The sequence below is a fragment of the Myodes glareolus genome, chromosome 22 (assembly GCF_982192425.1).
Source record: "Myodes glareolus chromosome 22, mMyoGla1.1, whole genome shotgun sequence".
Lineage (NCBI taxonomy): Eukaryota > Metazoa > Chordata > Mammalia > Rodentia > Cricetidae > Myodes > Myodes glareolus.
In genome coordinates, this window is record NC_142047.1 from 10,495,978 (window position 1) to 10,517,468 (window position 21,491).

Here is a 21,491-nt window from a genome sequence, read left to right on the forward strand (position 1 = left end):
GTGCATAGAATGCAGAGTTGTGCTGCACAGCCGTGGGCAAGCACTGTTGCTCCTCCTGCTCCCCCAGACGAGGACAAATGATGCAGAGCTATATTTATAAGTTATAGTTAACTGAATAATATTTCTCATAGACCATGTAATAAGCTTTGCTAAATACTTTACATGCCTCATATTAAAATTAAAACTGTGACATTGTCACAAAAGTCATGAAAAGACATCATGGTTAATTAGGAAGAGACTGATCATACATAGGACAAAACAGAGACATTCTCCAGTGAAGAGGCAGTATGAAATATCTTCAGCATTGAAGACTGCAGTCTGGAGCTGGTCATTCATTATTGACAGCCAGAACAATGGCTTCTTCTGGCCAAGATAGAGTGGTGAAGGCAATCAGTGGGCATAAGACATGATACCAAGATACTTAGCCATTGTGGTGTGTTTCAGACAACACCCTTCTACTACACTGTCTTATATTAACATGGCCTTGTCATGCTCTAGAAATCTTTAAGGAAAAATTGAATTAAAATGTTTTAACAAGGACTGAAATTGTAATAAAAATTACAAAAAGATAAAATAGAGAATAGAAGAATGAGGTCCATAGTGATTACATTCAAAAAGTATAGTAAGGATACTCATCGGATACTCATCTTGCGATCAAATGACACAGTTTAGCTGTACCAAACGGTGTCATCTGTCTATGGAGACCGAACCCTGCTATTTATTCTTGGACAGGAAGGGCAAGACACCTGAACTTGATAAAGTGAGGCTCGCTCACCTTCTCTCTCACTTTCTGTTATGTGAATAAACCTGGTTGGGTCTCTGGATCTCTACAAAGTTGTGATTGCATGAACAACAAGAGAGAGGTGTGAGATCAGATTCAAGGGTAAGGGAATTGTACTTCCTCTAGAACGTGAAAGTCCCAAAGGGAGGACAGGGTCACGAGTAGATAAGTACTTTGATGCCCTGCCTCCTATCCTAAACCTAGGGCAGCCACTTCCAGGTTTATTCCTTTGCTGTAGCCCGACTCACACAGAGTTTATGAAGCATGTTTTAGAGCTCAACACTGTTATTGTTTTCATGATAACTCATTCTCTCTATTTTCTAATTTTAAGAAATGAGATTTGCTCCCAAAGAAAGAGCACATAATACACAGTGATTAGGAAATCTGAAGTCTATGTAGCAGACTAGGTAGAAAGAGAAGGAATAAACCAAGTCAGATGTGCTGCATATTTACGGTAGGAAGTTCACTAAGTGTCAAAGCAAAGATTATCTTACAAGCCTCAACAAGGGTAATGATAAGGAAATTATCTTATTTGTGGGTGACTTTAGTAGCTCAGAAAAATAAAATGAGAATCTACGCCAACATAGAAATATCTGGTTAAAAAAGAGAGCCATAATTTCAAAGGAGACTTACTGGGCTTAGTGACAGAATTTGGTGTAGCAACTGTGAAAAGTAAGTGTGTTTTTGATACCTAGGAAAATCTGAACCAATGAACTTCCTGGAGAAGAATCAAGGCAACATTTTAGCCAAGGAGGTGAATTTTGATATTTAAACATGTTGCTTCACCTACAATGTTCTTGTGCACACATGAGCATAGATTTTAAAGAGAGAAAAACAAGCCGAAGTAATTTAGGTGTATTTGGAAACACTGGCTAATGGCTAAGTCGGTACAGTGTATAAGCTCACTGACAAATAAAAAGGAAGGTTTGGAGAGTCAATTATAACACACAAAGAAATTTAGAGGGATAAGCAGGGATTCTTGGAGAAAAGCTTAAGAAGCAGAGAGGGAAACTAGAGAGGAATAAAGAAGCAGTCAACGGGTCGGTGCCATTGCTCCGCTGAGGGCAGTTTTGGCGGGAAGATGTGAGCGCAACTGATTGGTAAAGGGATGCAGGAACCAGTCAGGGAATATCATAGATAGAGTCTGTGATACGGAGGGGGATGGATGCAAACTGAAAGTGAGGCGACGGTGTCACAGGAAGATGCTCCCACCATGACCTCACTTCCTGTTAAGATAAAAAGACACAGACACATGTTCATAAGTTAAATATAGGGAAGTCCTAATCCACCTTGAAAAACTCAGACTATATAGGTAAAGATTAATAAACTTGAAGTCCTGGCTGATCTTTTTCTACTTGACACAAACCTAGCTAAATCTAGTATGAAGGAATCATAATTGACAAAATGCCTCCATAAGATAGACCTGTAGAGTCTGTGGACAATTTCTTGGTTCATGACTGATGTCAGAGGACTAAATCCAGCAAGGGTGGTGCCATCACTGTGCAGTTGGTCTTGAGTTGTACATGAGCAAGTCATGAGCGACAGAGCCAGTGAGAAGCATTCTTTTATGGCCTTTGCGTTAGTTTTTCCTCCAGGTTCCTGCTTTGATTTCTTGCCACAACTTCCTTTCATGATGGGCTGTGTTCAGGATATATCAGCTGAAATGAACTCTTTTTTCCTCAAGTTTCATTTGGTCATGGTGTTTAATCACAGCAATAGAAGTTTAAGGCATTTGTAAACATTAAAATAAAAATGGTCTAGGCGCAAACAACACTATAGCAATGAGAAAACAAAATGCACACCTAGAAAATAGACATGGAACTTTCGAGGTTCTGTTTGCAAAGACTTAAATCAGCCCCATCCCACAGTCAAGAAAAGGCCAACAATGTATACAGTTAAAACTTTCCACTAATGAATTAGGACACAGTCTCAAGGTCATCAATTGATCTGAATCTTGGAAACCAAACAATGACAACAGAAGCACAGTTGCCTCCAAGGGACCAAGGAAGAGAAGAAGAATGCCAGGTCACAAGCTTGCAGAAAACTCAGGCAGAATGTTTGATGAATTGCTAATAGATCAGGGATAGAATCAGGATGGAGACGACTCCTGAGATCATCTCAGGTGTTGGCTGTACTCATCAACAGCTCCTTTGTCTTAGGCCTCACTCAGGTGCTTCTGAGAAAGGCAGAACCGAGTGGGTGTCTAGACGGCACCTCTTTGGGAAACATACCTGTGGGAGGGAAAAGCAGTCATTGCAGGAAATGCACATAGCACTAATCTAGTCACCTCCCTACAATGCAGAAACAATGGGTCCTGCTTCCATGAGGGTACAATCCTGGACCCATTGCAGTTAGGGAGTGGAAACAAGAAAACAGTGAGAATCTCCGGGACAGGTCCACTAAGGGTTTTCGGATCCCTATTACTGTGACCTACAGTTGAGGAGCTTGGTATCTAAGCCCTAGGCTCTAAGACATCAGCAGAAAGCAGCCCTGCCTGATTTCTGCCTTACTGCACTGAAAGCAGAGTGCAAACATAGCAAGCTACCTACATCCCACTTGTGGACACTGTGAGCATACCACAGTTCACTTGTGCGCCTTGTACATCTCTCCCAGAAAAAGCCTAACGTTGAGAGCAGAGAACTAAATCTCCAACCACTCATCCCTCCTCATACTGTGTAGGAGTGACACCAGTAGAATGTATAGTCAGCTGTGAAGGATGTCATAGGAAGAGTACTGAAGCCTGCTAAACTACCGACTACATGGATTCCAGCTCCCCAGAATACACATTAAAGTAGAAATAAAACTGGGATGTCCAGTTCCAGCCACAACTCCTCTCTCTACAGCCCAAGGTCTGCAGCTCTACATAGCACACAGATGAGGGCAGAGAGGAAAATGAGCAAGAAAAGGAAGAGGAGAAGGAAAATGAGGAGGAGGAGAATGAGAATGGGAGGAACAGGGGGAGGAACAGAAATGGGGGAGGAGGATTAAAGAAAGAAAAGTCTTTAAAGAGAAAATGTAAGAACATTATTAAAGAGATCACATCCGGGTAGTGCACAGATGCCGAAATGATCAAAAACAGAATTGGAAAGAGACTGTTCTGAAGGTCATAGCAGAAAGCTCTACACAACCAGATAAGAAATGGTAGACAAAATATAAATAGAAAGAAATGAATAAAATAAATTTTAAAATACAACGAGCAATGCAATGAAGACTGTCTTTGGCAGACTTGTCTGTAGATCTGTCACAACCTAAAAATGAGAGAATCAGAAAGTAGGTCAATAGAATGTACCTAAACAGAGACACAAAAAGCAAGACACCAGTGACAACGTGTTGGTGGGAACACCAGGCATGTGCAGTCTGACGCTCAGAAAAGAGAACCGAGCAAATATTTGAGGTGGTAATGACTGAGGTTGCTCCATAAATGCTGAAAGATATCAAAATACATATCCAAATGTGCTCGGAAAACATCAAGCAAAGGAAGAGCCCACCCCTATACACCATTAAATCACAGGCACAGGACACACACACACACACACACACACACACACACACACACACACCTGCAGAAGCCCTGTGCATTGTGAACCATCACAGGGGGAAATCCTGAGATCTCTAAGCAAAACATAACACGTTGAGAAACACAATGGCCTTAACGGTTACATGTTAAAAGAACAGAATGATATCTCCAATGTTTTGAAATAAGAAAACCTGTCAACCCAGCATATTGCACAAGGCAAAAATAACTGCTAAGCACTGGGGAGCGCTAAAGGCTCTTCAACCAGAAATAAGGAATGGAAAACTCATCACCGACCCTTCACAAAATGGAAGAGAAGTTCTTCAAGCATGACAGAGCTATGCAGGTCTCTGCAATAAAGAGCAGCTCTGGAGATGGCATAACAAAAACAAGAGTTAACTTCGTTTTCTCTTGCTTTTAATAAGGACAAAAGCTAATTGCCTGAGTCAAAGGTGGGCATTTTCTGCTCAGACAGAAATGTAAAAGGCTCTGGGTTTGTCCTTCGGCACTTAAAGAAACATGTAAGGAAAAAACAATTTGTTGGCCGAATTTTTGGTTTTATTATTGTTACAATTGCTCAGTTTAGATGTTGCTAGGCAAAATCAGCCATTGATAATATAGAAATAATAGACACTATGCTGACAACACTCACTGTATTCCAGATTTGACCTGTAATCGAGACAGCAACCACTAGTTTATAGCAAAATTAATAAGAAAATATTTTGGATTTATATAATCTAAAATTATATATATATAAACATCAACACTAAAACAGTGAGAACCAACAAAGAATACACTGGTATTGCTTATATATTGAAGGCATAGTATATGATTATTTTCTTAATACATTAGGAAGTAGACACTGAAGAATTACAGTAGATATGAAAATCCTAGGATAAACATTAGTGGTATTTAAACATAGATGATAAACTAATAATGGAGATAGAATAGAATAAAATATAAAATTCATGTGCAATTTTTAAAAAGAAAGTAACTGGATGGGCTGGAGAGATAGTTCAGTGGTTAAAGGTTATTGTTACCATTACCGTTCTTCCTAAGGAACTGAGTTCAATTCCCAGGAACATCAGGTGGTTTACAACTGCCTGGAATCCCAGCTCCAGGGGGCTCTCACACCTCTGACCTCTGGAGGCACTTGCATTCATGAGCACATACCACACTCACAATTAAAATAATAAAAAATTTTTAAACAAATAAATAGATGAATAAATTAAAAAAAACAAAACTAGAAGATATGGAATCCAGTGACCACAATGGTTTTAATCCAAACATATAAGTAATTATAGTACATGCAATTTATTACATACACTTCAATGACCAGATCTAAGATTATGCAGAAAAAGTCAAATTCTATGTGTTTCAGAGCTACATTCAAGCATTTTCCTTTATTTTTGTTACATTTAAACCTGATAGCACAGATAGATAAGAAGCCAAGGGATGAGAAAACGCACGCACTACAGACACTTGTCAGAAGGCTGGAGTGGCTTCCCACATGCTGAAAATTGATTTCACTTACACTGATATTAGCAGGGTCATCGTTAATTATAAAACGTTAATCACCAAAAGACATAATAACCCTGAATTAATCATATAGGAGTAACCTTATGTAAATCTAACAATAGATTCAGAAAATGAAGTAGATAAACTCACTGTTCCACCCGGAGGCATCAAAGCTCCTCTTCAGTACAGATCCAAACAAATCTTCCTGACAAGTTCGCCTAGCTACCGTCTAGAAACCTGCCTACCTGACAACAGAATTCACATCCTATTTTTCAAGGTGAACATGAAGAAGTGACTAAAATCGACTGTTATGGGCCACAAAAAAAACCATAACAAGTCTAAAAGAATGAAGTCATAGAAAATATGCTTCTGACCACAATAAAATTAAACTGGAAATTACTTATTAAAAGATATGTAGAAAATCTTTCAAGGGGATAGAAGTTAAATAATATGTTTCCACATAACTCAGTTATCAAAAATAAAGTTTAACAATACCTTTTATGTGTTTGAGATTAAGGAAAGTCTGTATACTCTGTATCAAAATGTACCTGGAGGGAAAGTGATGATTTCAAATGCATATATTAGGAAAACAAATCAAAAATCCATAATGGAATCTTGTAACTTATAATTACAATAATTCAAATCACATTTAAAAATGCAGAACTAAGAAAATAGTATAGATAGCAAGTATAATGGGTAAAGATTTACTTTCCAGAAATTATTTTAAATGCCAGAAATCTAATAACAAAAGGCAAAACAACTCAATCAGAAGAAAAGTCTGTGAGAATTTATGAACTAGTAATTAAAATATTAATCAAATGTGGCTAAGAAATATATTTGGAGGTTTTCAAATTCATTAGCAGTCTGACAAAGCAAATGAGATATGACTAAATAGTCATTGGTAGGTAACAGTATTAAATTCCAGACCTGAAAGTTTGGTGAAGATTTAATCTGTGCAAATTTCTGCAGTGATGGGGCATAAGCCGCAGTGGAAACCAAGTTTTCAGAGTCTGGTGAAGTGGAAAACCAATGCCAATCATGGCAGAAACGAAGTTGTCAGCATCTGGTGAAGTGGGAAACCAATGCCAGTCATGGTAGAAACCAAGTTGTCAGTGTCTGGTGAAGTGGAAAACCAACGCCAGTCATGGTAGAAACCAAGTTGTCAATGTCTGGTAAAGTGGAAAACCAAAACCGTTTTCTTTTTTTTCCAATGCCGCTCTCAAGCAGATGTTTGAAATAAACACTTAGAAACACAGGCCAGCAAATCATTTGGAGAACGTTCACAACTAGTGAAGTTCCAGTACTAAAAAGTTTTGCAAACAGACTAAATACCCTTAAGTATGAAAGTCTGTCAGTAATTGAGGATTTCCTATTCTATTTTGCAGTAAAGTTAATAAAGTTTTGTTTCATCTAACAAAAAATAAAGTTTAGAAAGTATTAAGGGAGAGTAAGACATGGGAGGGGAAGAAGACAGAAGACGTGATAAGATGTTTAGAAAAATTGAAAACATGGAGCCAACACTCTAATAATTTATAATGTGTAAAGCAACACTCTGTAGCTGCATTTTGCACAGCGTATGCAGACACATACAGAGGCACAAGTACAGGGCCGTTCACAAGGAACTGTAAAGTCAGACTCCCTGTGATGTTGGTAAGGAGGGAGGCACTGGGGTGTGCGTCTGGGAGGGACCACAGTAGGTTTTAAACTCCATCTGCAGAGTCTTCTTAGAGATAAAAAGGAACATGTAGTCTATTTTCCTTATTCATTTATGTGTTTTACATATTCTTATGAACTTAACTCAAAGGAGGCACAGTCATGTGCTGGCAACAAATGAAGAGGCCATGGGTGGCTTGCACTGTAGGTAGGGAGATGGGATATTAGGTTGGCCATTGAGAATGTTAGGTAGAAATAAGTGGTCTGTGTTTGACACAGATGGGGGGATGTGACAGTTTACCTACTTGGAGGGCTTCTCCCCGAGGACTGAGCAGCAGACAATATAAGTGACACAGTGTTAAAACTTTGTCTCACAATGCATTGAGAAAAAGATGAAAGCAGTAATGTGATGGTAATAAGGAAACTGAAGTCCTTTTGGCTGAACTGGGAAGCCATCTAAAGGGAAAGATGTCACTTAGTGGCAGATGAGTGAAGTATTCCGTTCTAAAAGATGAGAACTTCTGAGGACAGCATGAAATAAGTGGGTGGCTGAAAGCTTTATCTACACCATAAAGAAACTATGCGTGACGGGTGTTACATAGGAATTTCCCATGGAAATTAAATCATCTAATCATTTTAAAGAATAATAGGTGAAACTTGGGGACCAAGGGAAGATAATGTCCCTAAGAAACGTTTGCAGAGGGCAGAAGCTTGGCCAATAAACGTGACAAAAGTGAGCAGAAGAGCAGTGTAGTGTGACACACTTGTCATCATCCACGAGATCGGAGCCACATAGGAGGCCTAAAAATGACAGCCTCATCTTAACGTCTGTACTACATTAAGTGTGAACCTTTGTGCTCCTTTGAGGAAATAGGGGCCATGTCTCTACAAGACAGAGAAAAGGGAAATATTACCCCAAGAAAGTGAAAGGCAGAAACACTTATGGATTTAATGTAACAATTTGAAAATTAGGATCTGGAGAGGTCATGGTCAACCAAGTCTATGATACAGGACGGTATGGCGGGAGGAATAAATGAGCGGAGGGGCCTGTGCTTTGGGGTAGGGTGTGAGGAGACGAAGAAGAGGCACTGGCTACCGCCTGCTCTTGGACTGTAAATCAGTCTTTAGTCCTGACTGGTTCTGTTTTGTTCTATCAATCTGCAAGAGAGAAGGCACCCCAAGGACCGGTGAATGAATGCTTCATTTAAGTTCCAGCTCCTCTTGAATTATTTAGTGATATGTTCACACACTAGCAACTGTGGAAAGAATAGGGGTTGGGAGTTTGGTTCGTCTGCGGAGTGCGTGGCTGACATGCAGAAGGCCTTGGGGTCAAGAACTAGTACTGAAAAGAAACAAAACAGTTTAAAAATAGAATATAACAATCAAGTATTTCAACAGAACGCAGACTTAACAGACTATGAGAAATTTGGGATGATCCCCTCTGAAGAAAGGAAGACCCGAAGACCCAGAAATGGACCAGAAGTGTATCCAGCTGCCAGATAACGGGTCCATATTCTCAGTCAGTGGTTCTCAGCCTTCCTAATGCTGCAGCTCTTTATCACAGTTCCTCATGCTGTGGTGACTCCAACCACACATTTTTTTTCATTGTATTTCATAGCTGTGCTCTTGCTACTGTTATAACCATAAACATAAATGTTTTCTGAAGGGCTAACCTGTTAAAGGGTTGTTGGAGTCCCCCCACCCTGGGTTCTAACCCACGGGTTGAGAACCACTGTTTAAACTGAGCTTTGTAGCATCCTCCCTTCACCTTCAAAAACTCCTGCCTGGTACTCACGCACCAACTAGAAGGCCGAGAATTTCCAGTGGATGTTGAAAGAAAGTCTTGAAATTTTACTTTTTTTTGTCTGTAGCTGTTCCATGCTGCAGGTTGGATTTTTCTCAACAAAACCCCATAAAACCTGAGACCCAAATGTAGTTTCACAACAGCGATCACACAGCAAAATTTCTTCTTTTGTTTTGAGACAGGGCCTCTTGTACTCAGCTGACCTTGAACTCACTGCAAGGCCGAGCATGACCTTGAGACTTGAGATCCTGAGACTTTGTCCCCTGAGTGCTGAAGTTCCGGGCCTGCACTGCCAGCTTGTTTCATGCAGGGCTGAGAATAGATCCCGTTTGCTAGGCCAGGGTTCTCACGGGTTAACAGCATCTCTCACTCTTTGGTTTGGAATTGAACATCGTGGTTAATATTGGTAGCCCCCCCGAATCCTTACTGACTTTCAATGGCTTTCTCTGCTATCTTCAAACAATAAAAAGAAATTAAAAACTAAACTTTAGGCAACAATGAGATTTTATTGCCTATACTCAAATGACAAAAGGTTTTCCCTGATATTTTTCTTTGAACTATGCATTAAAAGCATATGGTATCTAGTAGCCTATCTTCACTCTGTCTTAAGAGCAGAGATGTACAGAGTTTATATAAAGTTGTTTCTTATTTTAGGGAAGGCTAGAAAGGGGGGGGCCTGAACAGTGTCAGTTCAAAGGATTTCAAAATTCTTGTGAGCGTGGTCACATATATACATCCAAGATCACTTAGATTTCATGTGCCTGAGCAAAACGAAAGTTGAAGCTTTGATTATATCCTCAGGCCATTCCTAATGCAGACATCATCAAAGTTATTAATTCACAGAGCTGATTGAATTGCTCATGATGATACAGTTCAGGTTCCAGATAGTATTGACTAAATTATCTGCAATTTCTGATGATGAATTGCTAGTTTTCTTTTGAAATTTAAAATTTCAAAGTAAGACAGATAACAGATTTAATTAAAACATTAACTTCTGCTTTCTATTATGGCAGGCAAGAATAAATGTACACATGTGATTATTGGAATTTCACTTTAACTCCCCAGAGAAGTCCACAGAGTGCCTGAGGCTATCTAGAAAGAATAGGACATAGCACACGGACCCTTCTCATTTCTGCTGCCTAAGGCAGACATAACACATCGTTCACACTTTCACTGCTAGCTTCTTACCTCTCTGATACGTACACAACCGCACATTTCATCTCGCAGTTTTTATGTGGTAAGACCATCCTGCACTGAATATAAGAGCAAGCAATGTGCCATGTTACAGAAGGAAAATTCAGTTGCTGCATACAATGGGTAGACTAGCTACCAAAAGCCCACGGGTGAAGAAGGGTGTTCGAGGCCACTATGCCACCAGCAGATTCAGGCTGCAATTGTCTGGGACATACCACAGAGTTAGAGCAAGTCATGAATCGATTTAATTAAATCCTCTTTATGCCATAACTATCTTCTGTGATCAGGAGGAAATGGCCTATACCAAAACACTGGAGGACTGGGGGCTCACACACTATGAGAGTACACCATTCTTTTATGCCTGAAGTATGCCATGGGCAAGTGTCTCTACAGCTTCTTGCCTACTTTTCTGATGTGTAGAGGGCAAAAGGCTTTGTGTACACAGATAAGCACTGGAGAAGCCGGAAGAACTAGGCACACAGCTCAGCTCTTCAGCTGAATGTAGAGCAGCTGCTCTTCCTGGAAAGCTCTTCCAGGAATGATGTCGTTGTACAGCCCGGTGGTCCTCTGCTGCCTGGTTAAACAGGCTCTGCCTTGTCTCCCAGAGTTTAGGTTTTTACTTATCCTAGACCTATCCCCCTAAATATTGAGCATTGCTTTTAGACTATAAAATCCACTATTATGAGTGAGGTCACTTGTGGTTTACAGTAGCCTAAGTGACTTCTGTGTTATCGTAGGGCCAGGACAGTCTCGACACCCAGAGATGTTATGCTTACCTCAGTCAAACTCCCTAGACCCCAACTCTTGGGCACTATTTCTGAGTTTACCGTACCCACTCTTGTTAAAGAAGCCAGACATACTTCGTAAGGAATCTCAATGTAAACACGTCTTAAATTGCTGTGCACTTGGAACTGAGTTAATTGTTACCTGAATCCTTTTTCAAAAATTGTGCTGTGCTTAAATAGGCTAAAGTAAAATGATCTGTTTCAGTCTTTAGAGGTCTTGGTCCAGCACCAGTTACAATAAAATCAGACTGAGCCAAGTTTCTTTCTTGTCTTCTCAAGGATTACTTTTTCCCCTGACTGCTGTAAAACCTGCAGGGGAATGGCCACACTGATGGCTGTAGAAGTCAACTTTTGGACTTCTTTGGTTTTAGCATAAGGAGAAGTGAGAAGAAGAAATATCTTAGCCATTATTTGTATGATGCACATTTGATCAGCACTTCATGTAGTGCATATACATAAAGCACACAGTACAAATAGAAGCTTCCTCTCAGTCTTCCAGAGCACGGATTTTCAGGGCTTAGTTATCACCAAGAACATGGCAGCTGTGCCTGCCCCGCGCCTCATCATCCCTGGCTCTGCTCTGTACCTCTCACTTCCCTGTGTACCCCTCTCTCTGCACCCCTCGCTGTGAGCCCTCTCTCTGCACACTTTGCTTTGCACACCCAGCTCTGCACGCCTATGCTCTCAGCAGTGTCATGTAGAGCCCCTGGCTTCTCTCTCCTTGAGAAGTACTGTGAGCATTTTCCTGTTCCTTTATTGAGGTAAGAAACTTTGTAAGTCAAACTTGGTTTGACTACATCATGCTGCTCTTCTGGGGGCTCTTTATATTCTTTTATGCTATAGGAGTCTGGTGTGTATACTGGAATTCCTCTAGCGTGGCACCTCTAATTGTGGTCATTCACCGAAAGAAATACCAAGTGCTGAAGAAGCCAGTTATCAGCCCAGCTTGCCAAGCCTCTTCTGTTTACCGTGGCTCTTTGGACAATTCATTTCACATGCTACTCTTGGGATATGCTTTTTCATACTGGGTAGATGGTAATTCCCATTTATTAAACTATGACAACAACTAAATATATTAACACGCCTAAGTTCTTGGTGTACCATTTTGAAGCAGTGTATAAAACTACAGCAGAAGACTCTATCAGTTACCAGGACCAGATGGAATGCACCCACAGATGCAGAAGAGCCATTAAAGCAAGATGCATTCATTTCATCTGACTGTTCTATAACCTTTTGTATTGTGAGGACAGGTGGGGGACAGTAGAGAAGCATTTGTGTAGACATGGTGCTCAGCATCATGTACATGCAGCTCATAAATCAGGGAAGGAACAAAAGGAAGGGACAGAAGAAGAGGATGCAAGGAGTTAGCAGAGAACCAAAGACCCACTGAGTAGCAGAGCCTGGCTCCTGTCTCTGGGAAATACAGAGGGAAGCCTGAAAACCAATTCACCTGACACAGACAACAGACAGGACCTTTGTCTTGATGCTCCCAGTCTGAATTCATCCCTCTAGTAGCACAGAAGTCGAGATGGGAGCAAGTCACAAGTTTTCTTGTGGTGCACTCTCTTGGCAGAAAAGGGGTTAAGGATGCAGCAGAGAGAGGAAGGAAAGATGCCTGGACATGCCTGTGACTTGGTTGTCATGGACTCTGTGCTGAGCTCAGATTACAGTGATGTCAAACAGAGCATGCTTTTGTCAGAGACCATAAATATGGATTTGTTCCACCTTGACCAGAGGTCAGAGAGTTCAGGCCTATTCTTGCTCCTTCGAGGTTATGACAGAGATTTGACCCAGGTTGTGCCTGCCTACAGGATGCTTGGCCTAGGGTGTGGTCACTTCATGTCCTGCCAAAACAACAGAATACTTAACTCAGGATATAGTGGCTTGATGTTTTGGGTATTGAAGAGGTAATTACTTTGTTTCTTGTTTATATCATGGTAAAGCAGTCTTGCCTTCTCCCCCACTTTTGGATTGGGATATAAAGCATATGGGTGTGAAAGGTGGGTGGATTCAGTATTCACTGGGTTGCCCTCCCAACTCTTTCCTGAGTCCTGTCTTTTTGTCTGGTATCTCTTTTGTTTTTCTGCCTAGCATTTCTAATCCACATGCCCCTACCCTGGAACGTATGAACCTATCCAGGCTGGACCCCAACATAACTTTCTGAAAACAATGCAAAAAAGTGAGCAGTAGAATGATGATCTCAGGGGCGCCTGGCATGGATAAGTTATGTGACAGGAGTTTAAACGATTTAGAGACAGAGAAAAGGAAAAAGATGAAAAGAGTGAGAAGAAGAGAGAAAGAATAAGAAAGCTTAGGCACAGAGTATTTGAAATGAAAACAAAGACAAAAGGCTAAAAGTGTGGACGGTGCATGAATGTTAGCAAAGCGAGCAAAACGATGGAAGCAGGATGTGGGTGTGACGTCATCTAATGGAGTCATTCTCCGGAGGCTGTGATTCATTCTCCCTCTATGTTAGGCACAGTTTGCAATCCAAAGAAGAATACAAATGGCGTTATTTGTCCTTGATCCTGTGAGGTTACAGTGTCACTCAATGAACCAAATGCTAACTGAGCGTCTACCATACCTAATGACACTCGAAGTGCCCTGTGCAATTCAGCAACGTGCTGCCTGGACTCTAAGTAGAACTCACATCCTGCATATAACATCTGCATGAATCGTCTGAGTGAAAGATCAATGCATCTGCCTTTGAGTCTTCGCCTCTGTTGGGCGGAATCAATAAGCACGAGTCTCCGTGGTTTTATTGGCAGCAGGCCGCTAGATATTGTGGTGATGTTCTGAAGGCTTTCTTATTTTACTTCCCACTGTTTCCTTTCTTTCTGGCGCTTACTGCTGTCTGCCTAGGCTGGCTGCTAAGCATCAGAGAGCAGGCAAGTGGAGACCCAAGACAAGACAGAAATTATGCTGAAAAGCAAGATTAGAAAATTTAACAATGGAGATGTATAAGAAATTTAGAGCATAGATAAAAGTGAGTCCAGGGCAACACAGAAAGTGTGGGAGTTGAAAATTACCCCGGGCTTCAGAATTTAAGACTACTGTCTTTTAGAAAGAAAGAAAGAAAGAAAGAAAGAAAGAAAGAAAGAAAGAAAGAAAGAAAGAAAGGGAAAGGAAAAGAAGGAAGGAAGGAAAGAAGGAAGGAAGGAAGGAAGGAAGGAAGGAAGGAAGGAAGGAAGGAAGAAATGAAAGCTTTGGGAATTATAAGCTATAGAGAATGACATATTTCATTTGCTTGAGAAAACTCTTGAGTGAAGTTCAGATTGCAGTCAGATAGCAACTTCCCAGAGACCACCTCAGATACAGTGTGGCGCTTGCTCAGTACGGGTGGACTATCACTATTTCTGTTTTTCTCACCATTTTTACGCTTCCATGCCAATCCTTTTGTTTTCTTTTCTTTGTTAAAAAAACATTTTCAATTAAGATTTCTAATTAGATCCCAAATTTGAAATGTGTCTCTAGTTGGAAGCAAATGACAAGAGGGATAGCTAAAAGGCAGCTGCATCTTGTCTTTCTGGGATGAAAGGAACTTTGGGCAACTATTTGTGATTTTCTTCTTTTTAAATAATAATCAATTTAATTGAAAGATGTTGACTTCATCTATAAAAGCCCATGACCTTTCTCACACAAGTGCTAAACCTCCTATTCGTAAAGTGTAAATGAACTCTAGATCTCAGAGTTCTTGGGACTCCTAGCAGCCCAGGTAGGAAATCCCACCGCATTCCAGCATTCTATCAGCCAGGTAGGAAATCCCACCTCGAGGATTCCAGCATTCTTTAGCATACTGCACTAAGCATCAGCCTTGCTCTTTGACCCCCACTGCAAGAGGGTTGCTTGATCAGGGAGGGAGTGTTTAAATTAAGAGAATTTTAAAAAATCAACAATAAGCATTTTTGGTGGAAAGGAATGAGTCAGATTAGTTGATATGCAAACAGTGTCTTTGTGGTTTTCCTGTGGTGCTTTGACTTTAAAAGTCAACATTGCTAATGCTGACATTAAAATTTTATTTATTAAGCTCTTGTTTAGAAATACTTAATGCTACCTCAGGCTAAGCCTTCACTTTCAAATATACTGAGTTCTTGAAAAAGCTAGCAACATAATCTAGGTCAAGAAAAATCCTGTGCTGGATGAAGCTAAACCACCGAGGGAAGCAGATATCCTGGCTTGAATTATCTGGATCTTAGGAATCTACCTGAGCTGGTTTAATATACACACATGAAATAGGCCTCATTACCTAAAGGTAGGCTAGGTTCAGGTATAAAGGACTATCATAAACGGGTCCCAAGATAATACTCTACAACCACTCACACTACAATACAATAAACAGTTTTGGGAAATATTAAGATAAATACAAACAATAAATACAATTATATATTCATGTATATGTCTGCATACGTGTACATGCAGATGTGTGTGTATGTGTGAATTTTGCTTTCTGCATAATGCTCGTCTGTGCTCAAAGCACCTGTGAATTTCAGTCTTCAGACAATTCAAAACTCTTTTTTTTTAAACCTAACCACGCAATAAAGAATGTTACAGGGAAGTAATATTTGAAGGAATGAACACGGTGACCACTTCTCTGCACAGCAGTGACCCATTTTCACTGTACTTCCCCAGGAGGTGACAAACAAAGCCTGGGGAAAAGGGATAGGATTGAAACCACCTGTAGGCAGGAAATCAAGAGAAAACACATGGGCAGGGAACTGGCAAACCACAGGGTAAACTGACCAAAGCAAACTGGTCCAAAGACAGCTAATGATAGAGACTAAAGCCTGTAATGCCAGGGTAGCTGCCCTCTTCATCATAGACTTCTCTCAAGTTTGTCTCCACCAGTGTGACCCTGCTGATGTCACACTATCCACTGTGTCTCCACCTGTGTGACCCTGATGATGTCACACTATCCACTGTCTGTCTCCACCCGTGTGACCCTGATGATGTCACACTATCCATTGTCTGTCTCCACCCTGATGATGTCACACTATCCATTGTCTGTCTCCACCCGTGTGACCCTGCTCACATTACACTATCCACTGTCTGTCTCCTCCCATGTGACCCTGATGGTGTCACACTATCCACTGTCTGTCTCCACCTGTGTGACCCTGCTGATGTCACACTACCCATTCCATTTTTCTACCTTCTATCTTAGTCTTTTCCTTCCTGTGTCCTCTTTCTTCCCTTCCCCTCCTTCCTTTCTTCCTCTCCGTCTCTCCCTCCTTTTCCTCCTCTTCCTCTTACTCCTCCTCTTCTTCCTCCTTTAATGTTTATTTTGTGTTCCTCAATCAGCCTGAGGATCTTTATCCTCACTCCTCAGGTCTTAATTGAAAGAATACACAAGAAGATACATAGTATTTATGTAAACTCAGTAGATTCTTCCATTCTCTCTCAATGTTTTGCCATATTGAACTCTGTATATTTCCTAAATAGCATTTATCATAAACTTTCCTCATGCATGGATTTTTTTTTTAAGTCAAGTTTTCCTTAGTGACCTTCAAGTCCTGGGAAGGCAAGAATGGACATGTCTATGTTGTTTAGTCATGTAAAGCCTTTCAGAGGTCACTTCCTAATGGGTAGTGATAGTTTGTTAATTTTTGCATTTCTGTTTATATCCAGTATACCTGAAGCCCCCAAATATAACTTAATATTAAGAAAGCATTTAATTTATCTTCAGAATCAGCTCAGCTACCTTTCAATATGCACTCACACCTATCTAGGTCCTCAAATAGCAGAACTATAAAATAGTTTGTTAATAAAGAAATAATATGCTTGCATAGTTATCAGTGTAACGAATGGATGAAGAATGACTCCTCTACCTGATATATGTTGTCCTGCTCAACAGCTTGGATCTGTGCTCATTGTTTCTCTGGTTTTATGGCTCTGTAAAGTACAAAGGAAGAAACTTTTAGAATTTTGATTTATGTACATACAAAAAAATACCTTAATAAAATACCCACAAATATTTCAAATACATCATTTGATATGCTTCCAATGAATAGCATTACAAATATAGGGGACTTATTAACACACTGTACACAGAATGCTATTTACTTCTAGTTAAAGTTAATACACCCCTTGCAGTCAGAAAGTTCACTAGAAGAATTGCCATTGACCCTTATTTCTTATTCACATGTGCCTAGCTCTCTTCTTTGCCAGACACTCCTCTAAGTTACATAGATTAACTTTCATTACTCATAGCCAAGGGTCAACATGAGGTCAACTCAGTAGCTCTGCATTACCCAAACACAACATATTCCAAGAAAGCCCACCTCAGGACTAGCCTTTAGTTAACTGCTGGGTGATGACCTCTGAATTCTTGAAACAGTCTGATAACAGTGTTTGGTCTTTCAGACCTTAGTGTCATTTATTCTTAGGGTCATATCTCCTCTTATAGTATTGTCTCCTCCTCAGTTTTAAAATCCTTTGCCCATTTCCTCTTTCCCCATCCACAATATCTGTGTCCACCTTTTCCCCCCCTTTATAACTTCTCCCCTCATATTGTAGTTGCTTTTAAGTTGTCTGGTTTCTGTAGTTATTCTAGGTTATACACATAAAAGCCATAAGAATAGTATTGTTTTGTCTTTACATCAAATGACATAATATATCATGTGTTTGTATAGGTGTATGTGCATAAAGTCATTACTGCTGCACTTGGTTGCTTCCCAGAACTTGAAAGTGAATCTCTATTGCTGAAGATACCACAGATTTTGGACACCGATCTTAAGGGAATCTAGTTGAATGCAACCCAAAAGCCTCTTAAGAGATCTCATTTGTGTGTGATGGATTCAACAATGTTATGAAGGTAAGTGCTAGAAATTTTCACAGCAAAAAATTAGACAAAATTTATAACTGGAGAAAATATAACCAACCAATCGGTCACCAAGTAGATGCAGAACAAAAAGCAGTGTACCAGTCACAGGGAAATGCGGTATGCTTGGCTTGCTAAGTGTTTATTCAGCTAGAAGCTGCTGCAAAAGATACTTTGGCCTAATGATTGTTATGTGTCAATGATGGTAGCTTCATCCTAACTTGAACAAACCATCAGTTATCCATAATTTCAAGTCTACCCAGAAATTAACACTGTGCCCCTTGTACATATTGCATATGGTCGGGCCCTGTCCTGAATATCATTACATTTAAAAGATGAGTCTGTGTATACAAATAAAGTATGATGGTTCAGAGGTAAACACATCCTCATGGGATGTATAGTGTCCCAACAAGTCCTTAGATGCAGAGAGACCAGCTGTGTTATATGAGTCTGAATCTTTCGGGCTCAATTTGCTCCCATTGTGGTGCTATTCAACACGTTCAGTTTCTATCGTCATTTGCTCTAATTTCCTGCAGGCCACAGACCCCTTAAATAAACACCCCAGTGGAGTTAGTGCACACAGTAAACCTCATTTAACACTTATCACTACCTTCTAAATAAGCTACCAGATGGGAAAATTTCATTAATTAGAACATCAAAGTTTTCTTTAAAACAAACAACAAAATTCTATTATAAGCGACTTCTGGGCCTCAGGCTGGATTGCACATTATCATTTATGATTAGGATGTGGCACGTTCAAACTCACTGAAATGGCTCCATCTGGGATCTATTTCCCATTATAGCAGTCGGTGGATTCTTTGGTCTCTGTATCCATTCCTTCTGTGGTCCTGACTGGCTGTCCATCACGTCCAGCCTCCCGTTCCACTGTAGAGTTACGTGGATCAACTTAGCGGCAGCTCTGCTTAGGACTGCAGTCTTTGTCATGCTGCCCTATGGAAGACACTTGGGTTTCAAATGCTTGATGTTGACCTGAGACATCCTGGGAGACTCTGAGCAAGAGCCTCCCTTCCCAGTAAAAGGTTTTAGGGTACACTAACACCAGAAGCTGAGAAGGGTTGAGTTGAGAAGTGATCAGCAGCCCAGGAGAGAACATGTTAGGTGACTCAGGGGATCTTGAAGTACAGAGGTCTTCCAGTGATATCCCAAAATAGAACCTATCTTTCCTACAGGTACTGGCATTTCTGGATCTGCTTCACATGACATTTATACGTAGTTATTAAAGGTTATTGTCATCACCCGCTTCTAAAATAAATGATTCCGTCTCCAACAGCAGCATTCTGAATTCTTACTCTGCACACTAATCCCCACCATCCACTTGAAGACCAAAGGGTAATTTAGCAGTCACTAAGGTCCAACTCAAAATGGTCTTAATTCAATAATATAATACTACAAAAATTTGTTAGAATTGATAAAATAACTCAAGGATACTTCCAGGTTGCAAGGTAAATTTGCAACAATAACTTTTCTGTGTAATAGTAATAAACAGAAAGTAAATCATTCAAAATATATGAATGTAGCTTCCCATAGCAGCAACAATAACTTGAATCATTACGGCTGTAACAACAAAATTAATGAAATACTTATGAATAGCAGAGTAAATAAAATTATAAAAAGCTGTAAGGAAAGCTAAGGAGTGAAATGCATACATGAGCAGGAAAGTATTTGCAATGAAAATATCACTTGTTGCACAAATTAATTTCTAGTTTTGATGCAATTTAAGTAAAAATTCCAGTGGGAGTAATTTTACAGCCTGTTAATTTTTTCTGGAGTTCATTGAAGCTGTGGATCATAAAGTAAATTTTGAATATGGATATTAAAGAGATGCATTTGCACTAATGATAAAGTGGTTTTGTAACCTAACACAGTACAGAAATGGCTCTGAAAGGGATGCAGGTATTAATGGCACAATATGGGGCTCTTCCCAAATATACTCTCTTATACATTCTTTCATTTAACAATGTGTAGTACCTGACAGGCACTAGGGGCTACCATGCTACTTATTAAAATGGCAACACCGTTACTTCATCCTCCCATTAATTTTGGAGAGACCAAATTCATTGATATCTTCTTTAGTATAATTTAATTTAAACTGACACAAGACCCCATGGAAGTAGACAGAGAGAAAACTTAAATTCAGCATGCATTAAAAGATGAAGCTACAAATGCAACAGAAAGAAACTGTCTAGTCGTTGCCTGCCTAAGTTTCAGAATTAAATCAAATATATTCTATTAGGTATAGATGCTAGCTTTAGGTGTATTATTGAGGTGAACACAAGGAAATGCAAAATAAAAATAAAATTAAGAACATCTTATTTGCATACAATTTTATAGAGACCAAGCATGCTTTTGAAATCTTTATGATTATACAAAGAAAATGTCTGGCATGTTTTACTAGAGAAAAACCCCTCTAGCTTAAATAGCAAAATAAAATAAGATGATATTTGTAATAACTCTTCTGCAATAAGATGTATTTTAAGTTAACAATTAACACTAAGTAGATAAGTAGCCAAAGGATAATTTACAATTAGAAACACAGCTCTTTGACAAACAAATGAAAGAGTATTTGACCTTATTAGTACCCAAGAAAATAACTAGGAAAGCAACGACCAGAAATAGTTGATCTAACATATTGGCAAGAAGAAAAAAATGTTCACATTTGAAGCTTTTGGGGGGTTACTTTAAACACTATTTTCCCTGTATCTCCAAACACAATTCTTGGCCTTGTACTAGAACATCAAGCAGCATTCAAACCCCATGTAGTTAGGAGAAGATGCCCCTGTCAACTATTGTATCTTAACATCTATCAAACACTCTTTTAGGCAACTGATTGTCAAGCATCAGCATGGTCTTAGAGATACCGAAATCAACATTCGGAATAAACATGCTGAGCAATCACATGAAATTACAAAATTGTTTCTTCATGATAATCCAAGCAAAAGTGCGGCACTGGCCTCCCAGAAAATGGCTTCTCAGCAAACACATGTCCACACTTTTAATGTGGTAGTTTTAAGCAGTTCTCATTATAGGATTCTATTCTAGGGAAGTAACCTCAAACATATGGAGAACATAAGCCAGGTGTGGCATCAGCTCACACCTCTATCTTGCGTTCAAAGGCTGAGGAAAGACGAACAGCAGTACCCATGTCACCTAGAGCTACAGAGTGGGTTGGAGGCCAGCTAGGCCTACAGAACGTGAATGTGAGTCCATCGCAAAACAAATAAAAATTGGGTGGGGGAGAGAATAAGGAAAGAAAGGACAAAGAATTTCTACAGTATGTATTAAATAGGAATAATTAGAATGTGCCTAAAAATTAATAATAAAGAAATACTGGAAAACATGTGTTATATTAACTTGGTTGAATATTATCACCATTACACACAGACTCATGGAGAGTCAGAACTTCTCAA

General features: G+C 39.8%; 1 protein-coding gene across 5 annotated transcripts in view; it reads right to left on the reverse strand.

The window, feature by feature from the left end:
• The window catches only part of Inpp4b (inositol polyphosphate-4-phosphatase type II B), a 735,560-nt gene that overhangs the window by 364,832 nt on the left and 349,237 nt on the right, over window positions 1-21,491 (reverse strand). For all 5 annotated transcript variants that reach the window (XM_087900452.1, XM_087900453.1, XM_087900454.1 and 2 more), the window contains exon 4: window positions 17,072-17,135. The gene's annotated coding sequence lies outside the window, so the exon portion shown is untranslated. The remainder of the gene's footprint in view (window positions 1-17,071; window positions 17,136-21,491) is intronic.